This window comes from Hordeum vulgare, chromosome 3H (assembly GCF_904849725.1).
Source record: "Hordeum vulgare subsp. vulgare chromosome 3H, MorexV3_pseudomolecules_assembly, whole genome shotgun sequence".
Taxonomy (NCBI): Eukaryota; Viridiplantae; Streptophyta; class Magnoliopsida; order Poales; family Poaceae; genus Hordeum; species Hordeum vulgare.
The window spans coordinates 46,254,706-46,274,341 of NC_058520.1; positions in this window are offsets into that span (position 1 = coordinate 46,254,706).

Below are 19,636 nucleotides of genomic sequence, written 5' to 3' on the forward strand. Positions count from 1 at the left end.
TTCAGTTAATCCCGTATGTTGTTCCCTTTGTCCTTCGATATGTTACTTGCCCGAGATTCGATCGTACGTATGTCTATACCTAGTTCAATATCGTTATCAGCAAGTCTCTTTACTCGTTCCGTAATACAAGATCTCATGGCTAACTCCTTAGTCACATTGCTTGCAAGGCTTATTGTGATGTTGTATTACCGAGTGGGCCCCGAGATACCTCTCGGTCATATGGAGTGACAAATCCTAGTCTCGATTCATGCCAACCCAACACACACCTTCGAAGATACCTCTATAGCACCTTTATAGTCACCCAGTTACGTTGCGATGTTTGATACACACAAGGTATTCCTCCTGTTGGAAATATGCCCTATAGGCAATAATAAATTAGTTATTATTATATTTCTTTGTTTGTTATAATCGTTTATTATCCATGCTATAATTGTATTGATTGGAAACACAAATACATGTGTGGATACATAGATAAAACACTATCCCTAGTAAGCCTCTAGTTGACTAGCTCGTTGATCAAAGATGGTCAAGGTTTCCTAACCATAGACAAGTGTGGTCACTTGATAACGGGATCACATCATTAGGAGAATCATTTGATGGACAAGACCCAAACTATGAACGTAGCATATTGATCGTGTCGTTTTATTGCTATAGTTTTCTGCGTGTCAAGTATTTGTTCCTATGACCATGAGATCATATAACTCACCGGCACCAGAGGAATGCCTTGTGTGTATCATACGTCACAACATAACTGGGTGACTATAAAGGTGCTCTACAGGTATCTCCGAAGGTGTCCGTTGAGTTAGTATGGATCAAGACTCGGATTTGTCACTCCGTGTGACGGAGAGGTATCTCGGGGCCCACTCGGTAATACAACATCACACACAAGCCTTCCAAGCAATGCGACTAAGTGTAAGTCACAGGATCTTGTATTACAGAACGAGTAAAGAGACTTGCCGGTAACGAGATTGAAATAGGTATGTGGATACCGACGATCGAATCTCGGGCAAGTAACATACCGAAGGACATAGGGAATGACATACGTGATTATATGAATCCTTGACACTGAGCTTCAACCGGTAAGATCTTCGGAGAATATGTAGGACCCAATGTGGGCATCTAGGTCCCGCTATTGGATATTGACCGAGGAGTACCTCAGGGCATGTCTACATAGTTCTCAAACCCGCAGTGTCTGGACACTTAAGGTTCGGTGATGTTTTAGTATAGTTGAGTTATATGTGTGGTTACCGAATGTTGTTCGGAGTCCCACATGAGATCACGGACGTCACGAGGGTTTCCGGAATGGTCCGGAGACGAAGATTGATATATAGGATGACCTCATTTGATTACCGGAAGGTTTTCGGGCATTACCGGGAATGTACCGGGAGTGATGAATGGGTTCCGGATGTTCACCGGGAGGGGGCCAGCCCACCTGGGGAAGCCCATAGGCCCTAGGGGTGGCGCACCAGCCCTTGGTGGGCTTGTGGGATAGCCCAAGAGGGCCCTATGCCCCAAGGATAATAAATCAAAGAGAAAAGAAAAAAAGGAGGTGGGAAGGAGGAGAAGGACTCCACCTTCCAATCCTAGTTGGACTAGGATTGGAGGAGGACTCCTCCTATCCCTAGATGGCGCAGCAAAGGGGGCCTTGGCCCTCAAGGCAAGCCTCCCCTCCCCTCCTCATATATATAGTGGAGTTTTAGGGCTGATTTGAGACAACTTTTGCCACGGCATCCCGACCACAAACACCACATTTTTTTCCTTTAGATCGTATTTCTGCGGAGCTTGGGCGGAGCCCTGCAGGAGTAGATCCTTTACCACAGCCGGAGCGCCATCACGCTGCTGAAGTACTCATCTATTTCTCCGTCTTGCTTGCTGGATCAAGATGGCCGAGATCATCTTCGAGATGTACGTGTGCTGAACGCGGAGGTGCCGTCCGTTCGGCACTAGATCGGAGCGGATCGTGGGACGGATCGCGGGACGGATCATGGGACGGTTCGCGGGGCGGATCGAGGGACGTGAGGACGTTCCACTACAGCAACCGCGTTTCTTCAATGCTTCCTGTTGTGCGATCTACAAGGTTACGTAGATCCAAATCTCCCCTCGTAGATGGACATCACCATGATAGGTCTTCGTGCGCGTAGGAATTTTTTTGTTTCCCATGCTTTGTTCTCCAACAGTGCCATCATGAGCTCGGTTCATGCGTAGATGTAATCTTGAGTAGAACAAAAAGGGTTTTGTGGACAGTGATGTTCGATTTGCTGCCCTCCTTAGTCTTTTCTTGATTCGGCGGTATTGTTGGATTGAAGCGGCCCGGACAGACATTATTCGTACGCTTACGAAAGACTGGTTTCATCGCTTGACATGCAACCTCGTTGCATAAAGATGACTGGCGGGTGTCGGTTTCTTCAACTTTAGTTGAATTGGTTTTGACCGAGGCGGTCCTTGGAGAGGTTAAATAGCAATTTGCACATCTCCGTTGTGGTTTTTGCGTAAGTAAGATGAGATCTACTAGATACCCATAACAGCCACGTAAAACATCCAACAACAAATTAGAGGACATCTAACTTGTTTTTGCAGGGTATGCTTGTGATATGATATGGCGAATGATGTGATGTGATATATTGGATGTATGAGATGATCATGTTGTAATAGTTAATATCGACTTGCACGTCGATGCTACGGCAACCGGCAGGAGCCATAGGGTTGTCTTTAAACTAACGTTTGTGCTTGCAGATGCGTTTACTATATTGCTAGGACGTAGCTTTAGTAGTAATAGCATGAGTAGCACGACAACCCCGATGGCGACACGTTGATGGAGATCATGATGATGGAGATCATGGTGTGGCGCCGGTGACAAGAAGATCGTGTCGGTGCTTTGGTGATGGATATCATGAAGCACATGATGATGGCCATATCATGTCACTTATGAATTGCATGTGATGTTAATCCATTTATGCACCTTATTTTGCTTAGAATGACGGTAGCATTATGAGGTGATCTCTCACTAAAATTTCAAGACGAAATTGTGTTCTCCTCGACTGTGCACCGTTGCTACAGTTTGTCGTTTCGAGACACCACGTGATGATCGGGTGTGATAGACTCAACGTTCACATACAACGAGTGCAAAACTGTTGCACACGCGGAACACTCGGGTTAAACTTGACAAGCCTAGGATGTGCAGACATGGACTCGGAACACAAGAGACCAAAAGGTTGAGCATGAATCATATAGTTGATATGATTAGCATAGGGATGCTTACCACTGAAACTATTCTCCACTCACGTGATGATCGGACTTGAGATAGTGGATTTGGATCATGTACCACTCAAATGACTAGAGAGATGTATTTTTTGAGTGGGAGTTCTTAAGTAATATGATTAATTGAATTAATTATCATGAACATAGTCTAATGGTCTTTGCAAATTACGATGTAGCTTGCACTATAGCTCTACTGTTTTTTATATGTTCCTAGAGAAAATTTAGTTGAAAGTTGATAGTAGCAACTTCGCGGACTGAGTCCGTAAAACTGAGGATTGTCCTCATTGCTGCACAGAAGGCTTATGTCCTTAATGCACCACTCGGTGGGCTGCACCTCGGGCGTCGTGTGTGGATGTTGCGAACATCTGACATACACGTCTTTGATGACTACATGATAGTCCAGTGCGCAATACTTAATGGCTTAGAAGCAAGGCGCCGAAGACATTTTAAAAACGTCGCAGAACATAAGAGATGTTCAAAGAGATGAAATTGAGATTTCATGCTCGTGCCCTTGTTGAGAGGTATAAGACCTCCGACAAGATTCTTTGCCTACAAAGTAAAGGAGAAAAGCTCAAATCGTTGAGCATGTTCTCAGATTGTCTGAGTACAACAATCGCCTGAATCAAGTGGGAGTTAATCTTCCAGATGAGATAGTGATGGTTCTCCAAAGTCACTGCCACTAAGCGGCTAGACCTTCGTGATGAACTATTAACAAATCAAGGATAGATATGATGATCCTTGAGTGATTCGCAATGTTTGACACTACGAAAGTAGAAATCAAGAAGGTGCATCAATTGTTGATGGTTAGTACAACCACTAGTTTCAAGAAGGGCAAGGGCTAGAAGGGATACTTCATGGAATGGCAAAATAGTTGCTGCTCTAATGAAGGAACCCAAGATTGAACCCAAACCCGAGACTAAGTGCTTCCGTTATGAGGGGAACAGTCACTGAGGCGGAGCTACGCTAGATACTTGGTATATAAGAAAGCTGGCAAAGTCGACAGAAGTATATTTGATATACATGATATTGATGTGTGCTTTACTAGTACTCCTAGTAGCATGAGGGTATTGGATACCGATTCAGTTGCTAACTGATTAGTAACTCGAAATGAAAGGTATGGTATAAACGGAGACTAGCTAAAAGCGAGGTGACAATACGTGTTGGAAGTGTTTCTAAGGTTGATGTGATCAAACATCACACGCTCCCTCTATCATCGGGATTGGTGGTAAAACCTAAATATTTGTCATTTGGTGTTTGCATTGAGCATGAACATGATTGGATCGTGTTTATTGCAATACAATTACTCATTTAAAGAGAATAATAGTTATTCTATTTTCTTGAATAATTACCCTCAATGGTTTATTGAAATCTCGATCGTAGTGTTACACGTGTTCATAATATTTGTGCCAAAAGATACAACACAGTAATGATAGTATCACTTAGTTGTGGCACTGCCACTTGAGTCATGTTGGTATAAAATGTATAAAGAAGCTCCATGCTGATGGATCTTTTTACTCACTCATTTTTGAAACTTTTGAGACATGCAGTTGGATAGTTTGGACTCACTTGATTTTAAATCACTTGAGACATGCAATTCATGCCGCATGAAACCAGAGAGTAACTTGTTGGGAGTAAGGAATTTTGATGTGTTCAAGTCCAATGAGTACTAAGGCACGCAGTGGATATCGTTGTGTTCTTACTTCACTAACGATTTGAGTAGATACAAGAGTATTTACTTGATGAATCACAAGTCTGAAATGTTGAAAAGTTCAAAGCTGTTTCAGAGTGAAGATCGTCGTGACAAGAGGATAAACTGTCTGCGATATGATCATAGAGATGAATATCTGAGTTGTGAGTTTTTGGTACACAGTTAAGGCAATGTGGAAATTGTTTCACAATTTATGCCACCTAGAACACCATAGTGTGATGGTGTGTCCGAACGTCATAACCGCGCCCTATTTGATATGGTGCATACTATGATGTCTCTTATCGAATTACCACTATCGTTTATGGGTTATGCATTAGAGACAACCGCATTCACTTTAAATAGGGCACCACGTATTTCCGTTGAGATGACACATTATAGACTATGGTTTGGAGAAACCTAAGTTGTCGTTTCTTAAAAGTTTGGGGCTGCGACGCTTATGTGAAAAGGTTTCAGTCCGATAAGCTCGAACCCAAAGCGGATAAATGCGTCTTCATAGGATATCCAAAACAGTTGGATACATCTCCTATCTCAGATCCGAAAAAAAATGTTTGTTTCTAGAAACAGATCCTTTCTCGAGGAAAGGTTTATCTCGAAAGAATTGAGTGGGAGGGTGGTGGAACTTGATGAGGTTATTGAACCGTCACTTCAACCAGTGTGTAGCAGGGCGCAGGAAGTTGTTCCTGTGGCGCCTACACCAATTGAAGTAGAAAACAGATGATGGTGATCATTGAGCTTCGGATCAAGTTACTACAAACCTCGTAGGTCGACAAGGTCACGTACTGCTGCAGAGTGGTATGGTGACCCTGTCTTGGAGGTCATGTTGTTGAACAACAATGAACCTGCGAGCTATGGAGAAGCGGTGGTGGGCCCGGATTCCGACATATGGCCGGAGGCCATGAAATCCGAGAGAGGATCTATGTATGGAAACAAAGTGTAGACTTTGGAAGAACTACTTGATGGTCGTGGGACTATTAAGTAAAGAGGGATCTTTAAAAGGAAGACAGACGATGATGGTGATAAGTCACCATTAATAAAAGCTCGACTTGTCGCAAAGATGTTTCCGACAAGATCAAAGAGTTGACTATGATGAGACTATCTCACTCGTAGCGATGCTAAAAGTCTGTTGGAATTATGTTAGTAGTTGCTGCATTATTTATGAAATATTGCACACAGGATGTCAAAACATTGTTTCCTCGACGGTTTCCTTGAGGAAAGGTTGTATGTGATACAACCAGAAGGTTTTTTCGATCCTAAGGATACTAAGATGATCATGTTGTAATAGTTAATATCGACTTGCATGTCGATGCTACGGCAACCGACCAGAGCCAAAGGGTTGTCTTTAATTATTGTATGACCTGCGTATCCCTCATTAAGCGCTATGTAATGCTTTACTTTATCGCTAAATGATAGCAATAGTAGTACAAGCATGGTTGGCACGACACCCTCGATGGCAACACAATGATGGATATCATGATGATGGAGATCATGGTGTGGCATCGGTGATGATGGATATCATGCCGGTGCTTTGGAGATGGAGATCAAAAGCTCAAGATCATGGCCATATCATGTCACTTATGATTTGCATGTGATGTTAATCCTTTTTATGCACCCTGTTTTTCTTAGGACGACAGTAGCATTATAAGGTGATCCCTCACTAGATTTCAAGATAAAATTGTGTTCTCCCCTAGTGTGCACCGTCGCGGGAGTTTGTCGTTTCGAGACACCACGTGATGATCGGGTTTGGCATACTCTACATTCACAAACAACGGGTGCAAGACAGTTTTGCACATGCGGAACACTCGGGTTAAACTTGACGAGCCTAGCATGTACAGACATGGCCTCGGAACACACGAGACCGAAAGGTCGAACATGAGTCATATAGGTTATATGATCAACATGGAGATGTTCACCATTGAAGCCACTTCATCTCACGTGATGATCGGAGATGGATTGGTGGATTTGGATCATGTATAATTCGAATGACCAGAGGGATGTCAATTTGAGTGGTACTTCTGAAGTAATATGATTAATTGAACTTATTGTCATGAACATAGTCAAAATATCTTTGCAAATTATGTAGTAGATGACTAGCTTGCGCTGTAGCTCCCCTGTTTTTTATATGTTCCTAGAGAAAGCTAAGTTGAAAGCTTATAGTAGCAATTATGCGGAATGGGTCCACGAACTGAGGATTGTCCTCATTGCTACACAGAAGGCTTATATCCTTAATGCACCGCTCGGTGAGCTACCCCAAGCGTCGTTTGTAGATGTTGTGAACATCTGACATACACATTTTGATGACTACATGATAGTTCACTACATCTTGCTTTTCGTCTTACAATTGAGGCTCCAAAATGTTTTGAACGTCACAGAGCATATGAGATGTTCCAAGAGCTGAAATTAGGATTTCAGGCTAGTGCCCGTGCGGAGAGGTGTAAGACCTCTGACAAGATTCTTTGCCTAGAAAGTAAAGGAGAAAAGCTCAATCGTTGAGCATGTGCTCACATTGTCTCGATGCAACAATTACTTGAATCGAGTGGGAGCTGATATTCCAGATGAGATAGTGATAGACACAGTTCTCCAAAGTCACTTCCACCAGGCTACCAAGCTTCATGATGAGCTATAGCATATCAGGGATGGAGAAGATGATCCTTGAGCTATTCACAATGTTTGATATTGCGAAGGTAGAAATCAGGAAGGAGCATCAAGTGTTGATGGTTAGTAAAACCACTAGTTTCAAGAAGGGCAAGGGAAAGAAGGAAACTTCGAGAATGACAAGTCAGTTGTCACTCCAATGAAGAAACCCAAGGTTGAACCCAAACTCGAGACTATGTGCTTCTATGATGAGGGGAATAATCACTGAGGCGAAACTGCCCTAGACACTTGGTAGATAAGAAGGCTGGCAACATCAACAAAAGTATATTAGATATACGTGTTATTCATGTATACTTTACTAGTGCTCCTAGTAGAACCTGGGTACTAGATACCGGTTCAGTTGCTAAATGTTAGTAACTCGAAATAAAAGCTACAAAATAGACGAAGACTAGCTAAAGGTGAGGTGACGATGTGTGTTGGAAGTGTTTCCAAGGTTGATGTTATGATCATCGTACGCTCCCTCTACCTTAGGGATTAGTGTTCGACCTGAATGTTGTTTGGTGTTTGCGTTGAGCATAAACATGATTGGATCGTGTTTATTGCAATACGATTATTCATTTAAAGAGAATAATAGTTACTTTGTTTACTTGAATAAATAGCTTCAATGGTCATGCACCTAATATGAGTGGTTTATTGAATCTCGATCGTAGTGATACACATTTTCATAATATGATGCCAAAAGATACAAAGTAGTAATGATAGTACCACTTACTTGTGGCACTACCGCTTAAGTCATATTGGTATAAAACGCATGAAGAAGCTCCATGCTCATGGATCTTTGGACTCACTCGTTTTTGAATCATTTGAGACATGCGAACCATACCTATTGGTGTAAACGCATGAAGAAACTCCATGCAGATGGATCTTTTGGAATCACTTGATTTTGAACCACTTGAGACATGCAAATCATACCACATGGGCAAGATGACTGAAGACTTCGTTTTCCGGTGAGATTGAATGAGCAAGTGACTTATTGGAAGTAATACATTTTGATGTATGCAGTCCAATGAGTGCTGAGGCATGCAGTGGATATCGCTATGTTCTTACTTAAATGATGATTTGAGTAGATACAGATGTATTTACTTGATGAATCACGAGTCTGAAGTGTTGAAAAGTTCAAGCAATTGCAGAGTGAAGGTGAAGATCGTCGTGACAAGAGGATGATATGTCTATGATGTGATCGTCCAGGTGAATATGCGAGTTGCGAGTTTGGTATACATTCAAGACAATGTGGAAATTGTTTCACAACTCATGTCGCCTGGAACACCATAGTGCGATGGTGTGTCCGAACATCGTAGCCGTGCCCTATTGGACATGGTGCATACTATGATGTCTCTTATCGAATTACCACTATCGTTTTGGGGTTATGCATTAGAGACAATCACATTCACCTTGTATTGGACACCATTTAATTCCGCTTATATGACACCATATGAACTATGGTTTGGAGAAACCTAAGTTGTCGTTTCTTAAAGTTTGGGGCTATGATGTTTATGTCAAAAGGTTTTCGCCTCATAAGCTTGAACCCAAACCGGATAAATGCATCTTCATAGGATACCCAAAAGAGTTTGGTGTACCTCCTAACTCAGATCCGAAAGCAAAGTATTTGTTGTTATAAACGGGTCCTTTCTCGAGAAAGAGTTTCTCTCGAAAGAATTGCGAGGGATCGATAGAAGATGTGTCTAGAGGGGGATTAGACTACTTGACAAGATAAGTTTTTTGCCTTTTCCCAATTGTAGTTGAGAGGCAGTTATGGGAGTTATAGCAAGTCAAGTACACCCTACACATGCAGTTCTAAGAGTATAGCAGGGGAATGTAAAACATGCAAGTGTAAAGTAGAGGAGTAAGGTAGGGAGATCAAACAGATGAGGTTGACACGGCGATTTTTGGCATGGTTCTGATAGGTGGCGCTATAGTACGTCCATGTTAGTGGAGACTTCAACCCACGGAGGGTGACGGCTGCGAGAGTCCACGGAGGGCTCCACCCAGGGAGGTTTCACAAAGAAGTGGACTTGTCTATTCCACCATGGCTTCCGTCCATGGAGGACTAGCCTTACTCATGGTAGATCTTCACGAAGTAGGCGATCTCCTTGCCCTTACAAACATCTTTGTTCAACTCCACAACACAAAGTAGGAGGCTCCCAAGCGACACCTAACAAATCTAGGAGGCACCACCCTCCAAAAGGTAATAGATGTGGTAGATCAATGAACTTCTTGCTGTTGTGCTTCAATAGTCTCCTCAACACAAAATCACTCTCTCACAGAATATGCATGGTTAGGAGAGATTGATTTGGTGGAAACCTGTTTGGGGAGGCTAGAGATCAAGTTTCAAATGATTGGACTGGAATATCCATGTCTCAACACATGAGTAGGTGGTTCTCTCTCAGAAAATGGATCTGGCAATGAAGTGCGTGTTCTGAGTGCTTCTCACACAAATGAGAGGTGAGTGAAACGGTATATATAGGCAGCACACAAAATCCAACCGTTACACACAAAGTGGCAAACTCAGTGACACCGAAGTGAAAAACTCGATGGTACGGATTAGCACAAAGGTAGCCACTTTTGAATATCGGTGAGATCAATATATGAAAGTCGGTGGCACCGAAAAGGTGGCTAATGGTCAGATGGCCAAACTCCGTGGCACCGATACTCAAACTCGTAAATTCCAATTTTGTTTACCGAGGTACTCAAAAGTTGGCCAGCCAAACTCGGTAGCACCGATATGGATTCGGTTACACCAATTTGGTGGGAATGGATAGGGTTTCTGTGTGAGGTCAAACTCGGTGGGTCCGAAATGTGAAAGTTGGGGACACCGAATTTGAGTATGCGGAATTGGACAGAATGGATATGTGGGAAAATGATTGAGTATTTTGGTGGCTAACTTTGAGCACTTTGAGCAATCAGTTCATTTAACTACCTCACCCCCCTTTAATAGTATTGGCTTTCCTATGGACTCAAAAGTGATTTCTCACAAATATAAAATGAAGAGTCTTCTAGCTTGAAGCTTGATTCAATACTATTCCTTTCTTGCATCAAGGGGCATCTCCGCATAAAACATTAGCCAAAGCTCTCCATGGACTATTCTTGAAATATCTAGGTAAAAGTGTTAGTCCAAGAGATAATGTATGTTGTCATGAATTATCAAAATCACCAAGGGAGCATATGTGCTTTCAATCTCCCCCTTTTTGGTAATTGATGACAACATACAATCAAAGCTTCAAATAAAGATAAGCATAAGAATATGACAACTTTGAAAGAAACATGACTAGTACAAGCTCCCCTAAATGTGTGCAATTACTTTAAAGGATAGTTGCTTTGGAATGCATGGGCCCACACAAGGTAGAAGGACAAGACAAGTCATAGACATCCTGGCTATATGCATCAAACATATGTGAATGAAGGACTTCCATGTTCAAGACTCCCTCTTGCAAACAGTATGTGCAAGAAACAAGAGGTCAACATGAACAAGGATATGATGCATATACTTACCTTGAGGATCTTGAGCATCTTAATATAGGAGTACACTTGGGAAAACAAATTTTAGATAACACAAGAGTACCTTGTTGTAAAGATGCAAAGAACTTCAAAAGTACCAAGATATTGAAGACATATTGAAGATAAGATTTTATGAAAGGATATGTCTCCAAAGGAACAAGAACTTTTCTCCCCTAAGGATGAATATGTAAGATTTCCTCCCCCCTGAATCATAGCATGTATATATTGGGAGTAGGTTGGGTAATATAAGTCCAAACGAATAAACCAATTTTATCTCTCTCCTCATTAAGATGTAAGGTTTGATATATCTCCCTTCACGTAGATTTCTCTTGAGGTAGACCTTCCTTTAGGAGCATACATCTCCCCGATTGATATTTCTCCCCCTTTTGTGGAAGCTTCTAGGTGATATTTATCCCCTATAAATAGGTTCATTGAATGGAAGCTTTCATAAAAATGTGAGATTGATATTTCTCCCCCTTTGACATTAATTTCCAAAAAGGTCAGAGGGTAAGGGCTCACTGAGAGAAAGGGATCCTGGATACGTATCTCTTTGATAAGGGTTCCTTGAATTATCTCCCCCTATGATAGGGATCCTAGATGATTCTCCCTCTTCTATTGTATTGGATCACTGAGATTTTTCTCCCCCAAGAGAAGTTTTCTCCCCCTAGAAAAATAAAGCTAAAAATTGATTTTGTCTCAGAAAATTTTCAATACAATGTTAGGGTGCAACGAAACATGGGATCATTGATAATCTTTCTCCCCCTATGACAAAAGTCCAGAAGAAATAGCAAGCGACACTGTTATAATATCGGAGTCATCGAGGCAAAGTGATTCGGTAGAACCGAGAATGAGATTCACGCTTGTGGGAGAAATCGGTTGGACTCAGTATCCTCGATCGGTGAGACCGAGTTGCAATGAATATCCACTCCTTAATAGAAAATAGGCAGAAAAAGATCTAAGGATACCAATTGAGAAACAAAATATGAGAGAACATTTTTTTGTGATTTTTGAAATATATACATACATACATATAGATGAGAGTTGAATGGTTCCAAGAATGTATGAAATGACAAATGTGAACCATACAATAATCTACATCTAGATGTGGGGCGGTGACTAGGTCACCTATATTAGAGTATTTGACGTGAGGAGTCAAGCAAGGATGCTTGATCATAGGTCATACTCATCGTTAAGCATGAAATGGGGTTACCATTTTTCAATTAAGAATTTCAATGTCTTCATATCACTTGAGGTTCTTTAACCCATTAATTGGTGTAGAGTCTTACCAAGGATATGAGTACATACCTTCGAATGATGTTGATGACGTAGCATGTAGGTGAACTTGTTGTAGATGCTCAAAGTTGATGAAGATCATCTTAAGTTGGGAGCTATGCATGTCGTTTTGGTTCACTTTTCACCTACAATTGTTAGTCACGCAAGGAAGAACAAAATATATCCAAATGACATGAGTGAAATTCAATATCATAGAATTGTCAAGGATATGTTTTTGTTGTCTTCTTCGTCCATCTCCGAAGAAAAGGTTGTTGATACTTGGCCATGTCAAGATTGCTTTTGATGTGAGTTGATTGAAATCTTGTGGAGTGTATTTTTTCTAAGTACCAACAAAAGGGTTAGATGCAATACAAGGGAGCATAGTTTCCAAGAGATAAGATAGTCATATCAATGGCATCATGGAGTAGGCAATCGAGCTCAGGCCCTTGCATGCATCCGAGTGAGTCCAGCTAAGGTTTGAAGCATCAATGATGTTCAACTCACTCCTCAAATGACAAAACATTTTCTCATCAAGTGGTTTGGTAAAGATATTAGCTAGTTGTTTGTCAGTACGAACATGCTTGAGATCAATATCTCCTTTAGCAACATGATCACAAATGAAATGATGTCGCACTTGGATATGTTTTGGTCTAGAATGTTGCAAAGGATTACACACAATCTTAATAGCACTTTAATTGTCACATAACATGGATGCCATAATCCTTAAAAGTTTGAGTCATCCAAAGTAATTGGGCACAACATGATCCAGCGGCAATGTATTCAGCTTCGGCAGTAGATAAGGATACTGGTTTTGTTTCTTAGATGACCAAGACACAAGAGATCTCCCAAGAAATTTACATGTACCCAAGGTGGGTTTTCTGTCAACCTTGTCTCTGGGATAGTCCGAGTCGGAATACCAACAAGATTAAAAGAAGATCCCTTGGGATACCATATGCCAAAGTTGGGTGTATGTATAAGGTATCTCACTATCCCTTTCACAGCCAATAGATGACACTCTTTTGGTGCTGCTTGGTATCGGGCACACGTGCAAACGCTCAACATGATGCCAGGACGGGAGGCACATAAATATAGCAATGAACCAATCATTGATCGATAAACCTTTTGATCAACTTCTTTATCCTCCTTAGTGAGGTCAAGATGTCCACTAGTAGGTGATACGTCCCAAACGTATCTATAATTTCTGCTTGTTACATGATCTTTTGGGTGACATTGTTATATGTTTTGCTACACTTTTATATCATTTTACACATATTTGGAATAACCTACTAACTCAGTGTACCCAGTGCCAGTTTCTGTATGTTGATGTCTATTTTGCAGGGGCTTTTACCCAATTTTCCGAAGCCCAAAAAATTCCATAAAAAATATATAAAAAATCAGCGAAACAAAAGTTTCTGGATCACCGAAGAAGGTCCAGAGGGGGCCAGGGGCCTCCGAGGCAGTCTGCTGGTGCGACCAGGCCCTAGGCCACGCCAGGAGGTCGCCTGGGTGGGTCCACCTCCTCCGGTGCCCTCCTTTGGCCTATATTTAGAGTCCCGAGAGGAAACCCTCACAGACTTTCTGGAATTGCGAATTTCTCCATCGTTCCGCCGCCGCAGCGCTTCCGAGATCGGGAGCGTGATGAGACCTCTTCCCGGCACCCTGCCAGAGGGAGGATTGACCTCTGGGAGCTTCTCCATCGCCATGGACGCTTCCCGGACGTGTCGTGAGTAGTCCTCCTTGGACCATGAGTCCATGACCAGTAGCTATGTGATATCTTCTCTCCAATCTTGTGCTTTAATGGTTAGTCCTTGTGAGCTGCCCTATATGATCAAGGCATCTATGTAATTGTCTTGCTATTGCTATGCTCGGTTTGTTGGGATCCGATGGATTATGAGATTATGTTCATATTGTTATGAGTTATATATTTGATTATCCTTTTATACTATGTTCCTTAGTGATTCATGCATGTTCTCCGTTGGTATTTATTTCTTTGGTCCAGTAGTAGATTGTAACTCCAAGAGGGAGCTTTTTCATGATTGTGGGTTCATGCCCCTCGATGTCTAGCTTGAGTGACAGAAACACGAGACTAGGGGAAGTGCTTGTTGCCACCAGGGAGAAAACAATGGTGCTTATGACCACGGTTGCAAGGATAGTTTACCTTATGCATAGTTTGTTAATGCAGTTGTCCATTGCTTTGAGTTTACACTTTGGGTGGGCTCCCAACCTAATACCGGAGAGATGTTCTGGATAGATATCTCAAGGTGGATGATTAGTAAGTAGATGCTGATGAATAAATAGTCTACTTGTCTTGGCGTACTGCCCATTAGTATTGAACCTCTAACTATCAAGTAGCATAATTAGCATTGCGGTGCGATCACAGTTCTGTCAATTGGCCAACTGTGATTTGTTTACCCAAGCATAGTTGTTTATAGGCTTTTGGGAGAGAGACATCACTAGTGAACATCATCTGACTCCGGTCCATATCACTGATACGTCTCAAACGTATCTATAATTTTGATGGTTTCACGCTGTTATCTTGTCAACTTTGGATGTTTTGTTTACCTTTTATATCTTTTTTTGGACTAACTTATTAATTCAGTGCCAAGCCCCAGTTCCTGTTTTTTCTGTGTTTTTGACTCTTTTCAGATCTGATTTTGGAACGGAGTCCAAACGGAATAAAATCTCCGAAATAAAATTTTCCAAAACGGAAGAAGATCGGGAGGCTTGAGGGCCAAGCAAGTGGGCCCACAGGGGGCCCACAAGACCTGTTGCCGCGGCCAGGGGGAGGCCGCGGCAACCAAGCTTGTGCCCCCCTGGCGCTCCCCTGTCCTAGGTGTTTGGCCTATAAATTACCTAAAAATCCAGAAAAAATCAGGGCATCCACGAAGACACTTTTATGCCGCCGCAAGCTTCCGTTTCCGTGAGATCTCATCTGGAGACCCTTCCCGGTGCCTTGCCGGAGGGGACTTTAGAGTTGGAGGGATTCTTCATCAACATCATCGCCCCTCCAATGACTCGTGAGTAGTTCACTTCAGACCTACGAGTCCGTAGTTAGTAGCTAGATGGCTTCTTCTCTCTCTTGGATCTTCAATAAAAAGTTCTCCATGATCTTCATGGAGATCTATCCGATGTAATCCTGTTTGACGGTGTGTTTGTCGAGATTCGTTGAATTGTGGATTTGTGATCATATTATCTATGATATATATTTGAGTCTTTGCTGATTTCTTATATGCATAATTTGATATCCTTGTAAGTCTCTCCGAGTCTTGGGTTTTGTTTGGCTAACTAGATCTATGATTCTTGCAATGGGAGAAGTGCTTGATTTTGGGTTCATACCGTGTGGTGACCTTTCCCAGTGACAGAAGGGGCAGCAAGGCACACATCGTGTTGTTGCCATCAAGGTTAACAAGATGGGCTTTTATCATAGATATGAGATTGTCCATTGATACGTCTCCATCGTATCTACTTTTCCAAACTCTTTTGCCCTTGTTTTGGACTCTAATTTGCATGATTTCAATGGAACTAACCTGGACTGACGATGTTTTCAGCAGAATTGCCTTGGTGTTATTTTTGTGGAGAAATCAAAGTTCTCCAAACGTCCTGAAAATTTACGGGGAGCAGTTTTGGAAAATAAGAAAAATATCTGCGCCAAGTTCCACCTGAGGGGGTGGGCCAGTGGGCCACAAGCCCTTGCTCCCCCACCACCCCCTGGTGGCCGTGGGCAGGCTTGTGGGGCCCACACGGCTCTGCCGCCCCCAATCTTAGGTCTATAAGATCCCTTTCGTCCCAGAAAAAATAAAAAGAGAAGTTTTCGTCGCGTTTTCCATACGGAGGCGCCGCCACCACCTTTTCTTCATCTGGAGGGCAGATTTGGAGTCCGTCTTGGGCTCCGGAGAGGGGAAATCGTCGCCATCGTCATCATCAACCTTCTTCCCTCTCCAATTCCATGAAGCTCTTCGTCGTTCGTGAGTAATCTATTCGTAGGCTCGCTGGGCGGTGATGAGTAGGATGGGATCTATCATGTAATCGAGTTAGTTTTGATGGGGATTGATCCCTAGTATCCATTATGTTCTGAGATTGATGTTGCTACTACTTTGCCATGCTTAATGCTTGTCACTAGGGCCCGAGTGCCATGATTTCAGATCTGAAATTATTATGTTGTCACCAATATATGTGTGTTTTAGATACGATCTTGCAAGTTGTAGTTACCTACTATGTGTTATGATCCAGCAACCCCGGAGTGACAATAACCGGAACCACTCCCGGTGATGACCATAGTTTGAGGAGTTCATTTGTTCACCAAGTGCTAATGTGTTGGTCCGGTTCTTTATTAAAAGGAGAACCTTAATATCCCATAGTTTCCTTTTGGACCCCGCTGCCACGGGAGGAATGTTCAATAGATGTCATGCAAGTTCTTTTCCCTAAGCACGTATGACGACACACGGAATGCATGCCTACATCACATTGACGAACGGGAGCTAGCCACATATCTCTTTGTGTTATAGTTGTTTCATGATGAATGTCATCCAAACAAATCACCGACCCATTGCCTACGAGTTTGTCCTACTGCTGCTGTTACTTGTCTTGCTCTGCTGCTGCTGCTACTACTGTTGCTACCTATGTAACTTGTCTTCCTCTCCTGCTACTGTTGCTATTACTATCGCTTGCTACTGTTGCTACTTGCTACTACTGTCACTACTGGTGTTCCTTGCCACTGCTATTGCTTGTAACACTGCTGCTACTTGCTACACTGTTGGTTCACCGGACGTTGATGGGAACTGACAACTTCCGTGAACGTGGCAACTTGGCGCCATTGATAGAATCATTAGGAATAGTCTGCCGTCAACAGATCATTTCTGAGATTGTTATTATCATACTACTTTGCTGTTACTACTTTGCTTGCAGATACTAATCTTTCAGGTGTGGTTGAATCTGACAAATTCAGCTGCTGATACACGAGAGTATCCTCTCACCTCCTGGATGGCTTATCAACAAATTGGGTCGAATACTCTACCCTCGATAACTACTGCGAACCCACGCGCTGGTGGGCCATCAACAACATTCTTCTAGTTTCATTGCCGGGGAGTGCTAGTAGCATTCTTCTGGTGCCGTTGCAGGAGAAGGTTTGTTGTCATCAGCATTCGTCTAGCCATCGCCAGAGGTTGCAATCATCCATCTACATCATGTCATCTTGCTTAAGGCGTTACTCTGTTCTCATGAACTTAATACACTAGATGCATGCTGGATAGAGGTCGACCTGTGGAGTAATAATAGTAGATGCAGAAAGTAGCGGTCTACTTGTTTTGGACGTGATGCCTATAGATATAATCATTGCCATAGATAATGTCACGACTTTGCGCGGTTCTATCAATTGCTCGACAGTAATTCGTTCACCCACCGTCTACTTCCTTTCATGAGAGAAGCCACTAGTGAACACTACGGCCCCCGGGTCTATTCACACCTATCGTTTCCACTTTCGCTTTTACTTCGCTTTGTTACTTTGTTGGTTTCAGTTCTCACTTGGCAAACAATCTATAAAGGATTGACAACCCCTTCATAGCATTGGGTTCAAGCTCTTTGTGTTTGTGTAGGTACTTGTGATAATCCTTCACTCGATTGATACCTTGGTTCTCAAAACTGAGGGAAATACTTACCGCCGCATCCCTTTCCGCTTCGAGGGAACACCAACGCAAGGCTCCAAGGCCACGGGGGAGTCCTTTGCATATTTGCCGAGGAAGTCCCTAAAGGCGTAGCCGTAGGAGAAGGATTCCTGGTGCCGTTGCTGAGGAGTATCAAGACAAGAATAGTCCCCCGTCAGCACGCTTGTTTCTAGCACCGTTGGAAGGTCTTTTGTTGCAGTAGCAGAAGTATTTCTTGCGCTGTTGCCGGGGAAGGAGAGATCTATACAAGTAGGTCTCACAAACTCATCTCTGGCATTTACTTTTTTTGTGATCTGCCTCTCGTTTTCCTCTCCCCCACTTCACATTTGCCGTTTTCCTTTGCCAGTTTTCTTGCTTGCTTGTGTGCTTGTTTTTTTGTTGAAGTCATCATGGTTGAAAACACCAAACTTTGCGACTTCTCGAGTACCAATAATAATAATTTTATTAGTACTCCGATTGCTCCCGCCACTAGTGCAGAATCATATGAAATCAACGCAGCCTTGCTGAATCTTGTTATGAAAGAGCAATTCTCTGGCCTTCCTAGTGAAGATGTCGCATCCCATCTCAATACCTTCATTGAGCTTTGCGATATGCAAAACAAAAGAGATGTGGATAATGACATGATTAAGTTGAAGCTTTTTTCCTTTCTCGTTGCGAGATCGCGCACAAACTTGGTTTTCTTCTTTGCCTAAAAATAGTATCGATTCTTGGGATAAGTGCAAAGATGCTTACATATCCAAGTATTTTCTGCCGGCTAAGATCATCTCCTTACGTAACGATATCATGAATTTCAAGCAACTTGATCATGAACACGTTGCACAATCTTGGGAGAGGATGAAGTTAATGATTAGAAATTGTCCCGCCCATGGCTTGAGTTTGTGGATGATTATACAAGTCTTTTACGCTGGTTTGAATTTCGCTTCTCACAATATCTTGGACTCCGCCTCAGGTGGAACGTTCATGGAAATCACGTTAGGAGACGCTACAAAACTCCTAGACAATATCATGACCAACTACTCTCAGTGGCATACTGAAAGGTCATCTTCTAGCAAAAAGGTACACGCTATAGAAGAAATTAACTCGCTTAGTGCTAAGATGGACGAGTTGATGAATTTGGTTGCTAGTAGAAACGCTCCTTTAGATCCTAATGACATGCCATTATCTTCCTTGATTGAGAGTAGCAACGCTAGTTTGGACGTTAGTTTTGTTTGTAGGAACAATTTTGGCAACAACAATGCTTTTAGAGGAAACTATGTTCCTAGGCCTTTTCCTAGTAACTCCTCTAACAATTATGACAATTCCTACAACAACACTTATGGAAATCACAAAAGATTACCCTATGATTTAGAGAGTAATATCAAAGAGTTCATTAACTCTCAAAAGATTTTCAATGCGTCCATAGAGGAAAAACTACTCAAAATTGACGATTTGGCTAAGAGCGTTGATAGGATGTCTTGTGATATTGATGCTTTGAAAGGTAGATGTGCTCCTCCCAAGGTCAACTTGGATGAAACTTTGAAAGCTATGCGTGTCTCCATGAAAGAGAGCAAAGGAAGAACCGCCCAAATTCGCGCTAGGCATGAATGGTTTA